This window comes from Thermobia domestica, chromosome 4, assembly GCF_964235325.1.
Source record: "Thermobia domestica chromosome 4, izTheDome1.hap1.1, whole genome shotgun sequence".
Lineage (NCBI taxonomy): Eukaryota > Metazoa > Arthropoda > Insecta > Zygentoma > Lepismatidae > Thermobia > Thermobia domestica.
The window spans coordinates 18,734,345-18,743,231 of record NC_137457.1 but is presented as its reverse complement, the minus strand read 5'-3'; positions in this window follow the sequence as shown (position 1 = coordinate 18,743,231).

Sequence of the window (8,887 nt, the reverse complement as noted above, 5' to 3'; positions counted from 1 at the left end):
TGAAACATGTGATATCTGAAAATTAATAAAGCAGATGGGTTGTCGCTGGCTGAGACCCGATTCTCCTTCAGCCCTCAGCCAAGCAGCAATCACTACCAACCGTCTTGAAGTTTAAAGGATGACGACAGGGCTGACTGCATCAGTTGATTTCGAGAACTCGAGGTGAGACGAAAGTCTAGTGCGCGGCGCCTTGATTGACTATACGGCACAGCGTCGGTATAAAGTAAAATTTCTAATTAAAAAAAGCATTTTTCTACAATCAATGAAACACCCCCAAAATATATTCTATCATTTTCAATACTTATTTCTTTGCTAAACTTGGAAGTTATAACTCCAGCTCGCGCCAAGGGAACTTTGCGGTAGACAAATACCATGTGCGTTGGTTTTCTCGGGGTTCTTCCGTTTCCTCCCACTTTCTTCATTCCACCATTTAATTCATTTCTCATCATCACTATCTCCTTTAGCATAAGAGCCGTTAAAAGAGTGTGACGTAAAACTTAAGTATTTTATTTTCATTTTTGGAAGACATAAGAATGTACTACCACTTCAGATTATAATTTTAATTGCGAAAATGACATGTTACAATTAACAAACTTCTTTACGTGGTGTGCAAGTGCCATTAGTCCTTGTTCTTTAAATATATTAAATTTAAGAGATTGTTAATGAATGCGTGTTAAATAGCTTGCTCCCATTTAGTCATGTGCATGAACTTATTCTCGCGAACGTAAAGCACATATAATTTATTTTTTAAGAAAATGGTAGAGCAAACGATCAAATGTAGTCAATAAATGATAACTTGATTCCCCTTGCTTTCCAATGTATTTTGTAGAAAGAGGTGAGATTTATAATAAACAAATCAAATTCAAGAGGTTTTAATTTGATATTTCTGATTTTTTATTCAGTGTGATTCTGCCCAAAGTTTTAATTAGTGATGAGCAAATTCAACTCTTTGTCTTGGCCTTCCACATCCAGTCTTGGTCTTGGTCTTACTTGCAAGAGTCTTGCAAGTGTTGCTTTTAAGAAATGTTATACTTTTCATAGGTTATTTTTTTTACTCTGGATATAAGGGATAATGCATTCTACACTGCGCCATTAGTAACGGAAATACAACATACGTTTCCGAATTTAATACATTTTACCTTCGTGTAAGTATAATGATAGTGTATAACATAGGCGATCACTTTTTTCTTCAATGAGAGCCGCCGCTTCACTACTTATAATATAGTTCACAATGATTCATAATTTTCTAAAATATTTTTAACAGATCCAATATTACACTTGTTCTCATACTGGGGAGGCTGCCCCTAAGGCGCATGAAAGAAAATCAAAACTGCGCAGATTACTGAAATATCTACCACAAATTGCAAAATTAATTTCACATTCTAAAGGCGTCAGATTTTTTTTTCTTTTCAACCACGATTAGCTCATAATTGTATTGAACAAACTTTCAATTAAATATTGAGGTTTTGTTTTACTGATTCCGATATGCACTTTATGGGGCAGAAACATAGATATTACGCAAAAGCGACGAAAAAATTGGATGCTTTCGAAACGCGGTCATACAGAAAAAAGGACACAATATTAAACAGAATACGAATGAGAAGGTGTTAGAAAAAGTAGCAGTACGGAAGAAACCAAAAAAATAAATGAAATTAAGAGGAGGAAGAGAAACTAGTTGGAACATTGGCCGAAGAAGAAATGTATTATGAGGAACGTTCTAGAGGATATGGTGGAAAGAAAGAGATGGAGGGGCGAAGAAGACTGTAGTTGAAGGAATGTATTAAAACTAAAAATTGCTGCGTCAAAACGGAGAGACTAGCTGAGAACCATCGTACATCGAACCTTTTCAGTTGCAGCAAGTGACCTGCCAATAATGGCATAATTGCTATAGTGATGATGATAATGAAGATATATTTAGCAATATTGGTCAAGAAAGAAAGAGCACAAATAAAATAATGATTATAATCACACCTCTTAACATTTTAGAATAATTTGAGTTCAAACTGAAAACGACTCAACTGTCTGTCTTTTTTGTGTAAAATCAATTCATATAAATGCTTTTGACCTATATTAGAAATAGAGAATAACGGCATCAACCTCCACGTTATTTGAAATAACTGTACAAAGTCACTCGTACTTGCCAATATGGATAGTTTCTTGTTGTGTAATGTTGTATTTCTCAATCCTCGTAGTGCCATATACCGAAGGAGGCTGAAAGTTACATTGATAAACAATTATTCAACGTATTAACACCCGGTCCTGAAATCAAACATGCGATCACATGCACTAAGCTTATGTAAATGTCATTAAAATGTCATTTCGTTTTAAATTTTATGAGCATACATTAAAAATTTCCAAATGATGCTTTAGCTTCGGAGCAAAGGCCACACCCACATAGCCGGTATCTATCCTGAACGGAATTACCGATACTTAATACTACATTTCACTTTAGTTTTGGAAGAAGAACACAACTAATATGTTTTGGAATGAAAATCTAAGGAAGACGGTGATGATGAGAAATGAACGAAATGGTGGAATGAAAAAGTAGGAAGAAACTTGAAATTCCCGTGAACACCCGCGCACACAGTGTTTCTCCACCAAAATAACTTACATGGCACAAGCTGATATCCAACCAGGGACCCCATGCACCACAGATGAAATCTCAACTACTGAGGCTGTACTTGTGCAAGACTCTTGCGCAATAGTCTTGGTATTGCAACCCGTGGTCTTGGTCTTGGTCTTGCATCGGAATTCCTGGTCTTGGTCTTGGTCGTGCATGCAAGACTCTTGCGCTCATCCCTAGTTTTAATAATTATCATCTGCTAATTTGACAAAATTGTTGCGAAGATAGTCACTCCCTATAAAATGAATGGAAAAATATTGGAGAATTCTGCTGTCATTTCTTGATATGTAACCCAAATTTAAAGCAACTTTACATTGGAGTAAATACTACATATAAATGGATTCGTATTGAAAAAAAAATGTTAGAATGAAAGAGTAAAACCATTAGATACACAGTACCATAAGTGACAGTAGTGCTAAGTGGTGCAAGGCCAAAGACTGACAAACTTCAGTCATTATGTGTTTGAATATATCACGCAGATGGGACTGGGTGTCGATGTTTACTTTTAAGAGAATGTTTAGTTACCTGTTTTAGATGTGAACAAATATTTACGTTTAGGAACTCCTCCTTAACAAAAGTTCGGATAACACTTCTCCAGAAAGGTGCGAACTGAATTTCCCTAGATAAATATAGTTCATTGCTGGCTTTTTCTATAAAGATGCAAATGTGAATCATGGTAATCTGATGATTATATCTACCAACCTCTCCACATAAAGGATAGCGGCAGAGAGAATACTCATTTTGAACTGAGAGCCTTGTCCTATCTAAATAGTTCGCATAGACGTATTTGGTGAGAGAGACCCAGGTTTGATTTCGGTGGAAGTTACTGTGCTTCCGATAACAGGAAGTTATAGGATGTATTCTTCATATAGGCTTGTTATTGTAAGGGTTGCTAAACTCTAATTTAATCTGTCATCATTTTTAAGTGAGCAATGCACAAAATAACCATACAGAAAATTTGAATAGGAATAATATTTGTATTAAGTTATCTTAATCGGGACGGGAATATTTTGTCGTCAAGTTTGTGTATAACGATTTGGATAAAATTACTACTTATAAACTATCTATTCATCTAAGTCTTTCACCATCGCTTAGTACTCACTTCTTGTCCCCGTCAAAGTTTATCTCTACCACCCATCTTTTATATCACGAGACTGGGTGCGTTATTTTCAACTTTAACACCAGACTATTACGAATTATTAAAATACACTAAAAAGTATTTAATATTCATAAATCGTTTATAAACAATCACTCTTAACTTTAATATTTGTATGCGGTTTCAATTACATAAATATTGGAGTCAACATTAATAGGACAAATTTATATCTCTTTTCATTTTTAATGAACACGCACACACACACACACACGCATATATATATATATATATATATATATATATATATATATATATATATATATATATATATATATATATATATATATATATATATATATATATATATTTGCAAAATAAGTGTTACAACTCTTTAGATGTGACTCCTGCCACTAAGACAAGAAAAAAAGATCTCTTGAACTTTCTGCTATCGGACATAGTTTCGGACCTACAAGGTGCCGAATGCGTGGAAAAATGGCTTTCGGACGCCAATAGTTCGGAAACTATCCAACGTAAAGAGGACGAGTAAAAAGTTCACTGAAGAAGTCATACCTGATGTATTGAATTGTGCATGTTTAACAATCCTACCATGCACGCGCAAGGGATTCCCCAAAGGAACGTAGGTAGTCCCGGATTATCTGTCAAATAAAAATTGGTCTAAATGGATATGAATTGATAGGGTTTCTACCAGGTAACAATAATTCCTTTGTATTAAGTAGATATCTGGAACAAATACAAAATGGTGGAAACATTCATGCCCGTTGTGTGTGGTTGCATAATAGCCAGCCAGATACGGATGCAGGCCAAGAGTGACGTTCTGAGTATTAAATGTAGCAAATTTTTCCTCTAATGCTCTAGAAAGACATCTGGGTGTCAGGGTGATTCACACGTGTAAAAAAAGTAACGAAAAATGCCCAGAAATGCACTCATACTAAGTAAACGTGAGTTTGAAGCGTCGGGAATGTAAGGAATAACATCAAGAACATGAAATCCATTGCCAAATGACCAATAATATTCCCTCAAATTGATGCAATATTATGTGGACGGTTACATACCAATAAGAATGCAACAACTGAGGACGAATTGAAATTGTGCAAGGAGATTCACTAAGAAACTGGGGAAACTAACGGAATGTCACTGATCGATTTTTAAATGTGGCTAGTGTGTGTGTTGATATCAACATGTAGCTAATGGACATATGTCAACATGTACCACTACTGCTGAAACACAGTCTCTTGGGTTTTGAATCTGAGGCCGTGGGCTCCCAGCAGGATTGTAAACTGCGACTACGTCAGCAAAAGCGAGATCTCTAGCCCTGAGACTAAAAGGGAGCCTCACTTTCTTTGTATTCAGTTCTTTGAGGAGTATCCACTTTGTTTGGCAAGTTCGCTTGTACAGCCTCCTGACATACTTGTGTATTTCCTTTTGTTATTCCTACTGCACGGTTGTTGAGAATCAGAATTTTAAAACGTTTTTCCTATTTCTCATGTTGTTTTATTTTCCATATGTATGGTGTTCCAGCAGTAGTGTTACATGTGCCTAATTGGTTCATTTTTATCTTTGTCTTGGCATGTGCACTGTGTGTAAGATACGAATTTCTGGAGTTATTTTCCTATATTTAGTGTACGTCATATGTCCCATAAGACGTGGGACATAATACAAGTTTGTTATTTTCACGCTCTATCAGAATTTGAACCATGGATTAAGACATTTCTTTTCATATGCGTCGATTGTGAGACAATGTTCCAAACAAAGAGGGACATTCATGGTATCATGTTCTAGTTACGTTCTACCAAAAAGTGCACCAGATGTAATAGCAGAATGTACAACATTATTTTCCTATTTTTCGCACGTGAGACGGTGTCCCCGCAGTAGTGGGACATGCTGATATTTGTCCATTAGTTACATATTGATATCAACATACACATTGGCCACATTTCAATATCGATCATGCAATACCACTAGCGACATTCCTTTAGTTTCCCCAATTTCTTTGTGAGTCCCCTTGCACAATTTGAATTCGTCCTCAGTTGTTGCATCCTTATTGGTATGCAACCGTGCACATAATATTGCATCGGTTTGAGGGAATATGATTAATGAATTGGGAATGGCTTTCATGTTCTTGATGCTATTACAGAATGCCTTACATTTCCGACACCTCGAACTCACGTTTACTGAGTATGAGTGAATTTCTGGGCATTTATCGTTGCGTGTTTTCGCACATGTGAATCACCCTGATTCATCTGTTGTGCTCTACTGACACTCCAGATGTCTTTCTAGAGCATTTGAGGACAAATTCGCTACACTTAACACTTAGAACGTCACTGTTGTCCTACATCCGTATCTGGCTATTATGCAACAACACACAACGGACATGAAGTTGTCCGCCATTTTGTATTTATTCAAGATATTGACTTAATAGAAAGGAATTATTGTTACCTAGTAAAAATCCTATCAATTCATATCCATTTTCATTTGAGAGATAATCCGCTGCTCCCTAAGCTCCTTTGAGGAATCCTTTGCGCGTGCATGGTAGGATTGTTAAACATGCATAATTCAATACAGCAGGTATGACTTCTTAAGAGTTTTAACACTTATTTTGCAACACCCGATATATATATGTTGGGAGCAATGTTCGAAAACGGCCATTGGCCGAAGAAAGTGATCAATTCTAAGTTTGGACAGATGCAATTATCCAAAGTACGAAGAAGTCTATCATTTCGGGGTTTGGTCGCTTAATAGTATCCAAAGCTAGGTTTGGATAATTACAGTTCATCCAAAGCTCAATTTAGTTATTTCCAGTTGTTCTTGCGAGATATCATTGCAATTTTTTATTCGTGGCGCATGCGCATTCGGAGAATATAGGGAGGGTAAAGCAGAAGTCAGTCTTCAGTCAGGCGGTAGCTTTATGTGTTAACGTGTATGCTTTCTTTGCCACTCACAATTGTTTATTCGTTGAAGTGAAATTGAAGACCGTGCACAACAATGAGTATGGTTGCAGCAGAAGACTTCAAAGCAAAACTAGACGACTACGTTCGAGCTAGTACAGCAGATAATACGTTCTTGTTATCTCCAGAGAAGTACAATGAGTTGCTGTTGGAGGTGAAGGCTTCGCAAGAGAAAAAGAAAAGAGGTGAGTCACTGACGTCACTGGACTATCGTCGCCTGAAGAGATATGATGTTTTAAGTATTGGTGGGGTTGAGAATCTTATCGAAAAACGTAAAGATGGTGATAGTGTTATTAGGTATTTCTGTCACACCGGAGAATTATACAGTGTCATTCATAAAGCTCACATTGACACTGGCCACAAACGTTTGAGATGCTTGGACAAAGAACTTAAGCTAAAGTACTGTAATGTAACACGAGAGATCATCAATATTTATCTCAAATTGTATGGGCAGTGTCAGTTGAAAAAGAAGCAAAAGTGCAAAGGACTGACTGTTAAACCTATTCTCAGTAATCTGCTTAATTCTAGGGGTCAGGTTGATCTTATCGACATGCAGAGTGAACCGGACAAAGGATACAAGTTCATATTAAATTATCAGGATCATCTCACAAAGTTTCTGTTTTTGCGCCCATTAAAGACAAAAAGAGCATCAGAAGTTGCTTATCATCTGATGGATATATTTTGCATTATTGGTGCACCTTGTATTCTTCAAAGTGATAACGGACGTGAGTTCGCAGCTGAAGTTACAAGTGAGCTGGCCTCAGTGTTTGGGTCGAAAATAGTGCACGGCAAGCCGCGCCACTCTCAGTCTCAAGGAAGTGTTGAGAGAGCGAACCAAGATGTTCGAGACATTCTTATTACATGGATGGCAGAAAATAGCTGTTCGTCTTGGGCTGAGGGTCTTCGTTTTGTCCAGATGAAGAAAAACAGGTCCTTCCATAGGGGCATTAACCGGAGCCCCTACGAGGCTTTGTTTGGCGTTCCCATGAGAAATGGACTTTCGGATTCATCTCTTCCATGTGATTTATTACGAGACTTGACCAATGAGGAAGATCTACAAGAAATATTGGCTCGTGATCCACATTGTGACACCATGCAGGAAGGGGAAGGCTCAGGACAGGATGTACAGAATTCATTGACTCGTGATCCACACTGTGACACCATGCAGGAAGAGGAAGGTTCAGGACAGGATGTACAGAATTTATTGACTCGTGATCCACACTGTGACACCATGCAGGAAGAGGAAGGCTCAGGACAGGATGTACAGTATTCATTGACTCGTGATGTACAAGAAGACACTTCAGGACAGGACGCACAGCATTCATTCGTTCGTGATTCCCTTAATAATCTTCGGCAGGAAAGAGAGACTTTTCCAGAATTTCCAGCTTCTTTAGAGACCATCAACACTGCAATTGTGGAAGCAAATGAATCTCCATGTCCGTGCGCAAATCAAGAAAAAAGATGCAACATCTGCACAAGAAGTGAGAGTATACGAGAGGCACGTGAGGGATCCAAAATACATTTAAAGCGACAAGCAAATGAAATGTTAATGGCGTCAAGTAAAAAATTCCCTCGTGCAGACGTAGGACAAACTGTTCTAATCAAAATCCCAGAATTGGACAGAGGCAGAGCTGCTCCGAGGAACGTCATGGCTGTGGTTATGGGGAGAAACGATAACGATCTCTACCAGTTGGGGACTTCTTCGGGAATTATTAGAAAGCTGTACGCGCGCAATGAGTTCCAGTTCGCAGATGAACAGTTTCTTCAGATCAGTGATGTTCCGCAGAGAGACATTTCACTTAGAAGTGTAGCTGAAGCAGAAACACACTCCAGGCAGGGGTTTATTAAGTGCGGCTGCAGGAACTTCTGTTTGAACAAAAAATGTAATTGTGTAAAGAAGGGTGTAAAGTGTAACTCAAAGTGTCATTCCTCAAGTGCGTGTAGGAACAAGTAACTGGACAGTTGACCTATTACAATGTACTTGAAGAGCCTGTATATGTGGCGAATCTGCATTTCAGTTATTCCATTTTATAACTGTAAGTTCATTATATTTTTTCGCACTTACAGCTTAAAATTTTCAGCACACGTTTTTCAAATTCTTCACTGTTTCATTGTGTTAATAACTGAACTTAAAACATTTAACGCACTTTGCTGTTAATGCTTAATTAATTATTGTACTTATTTTTATATGGTGCATATTTT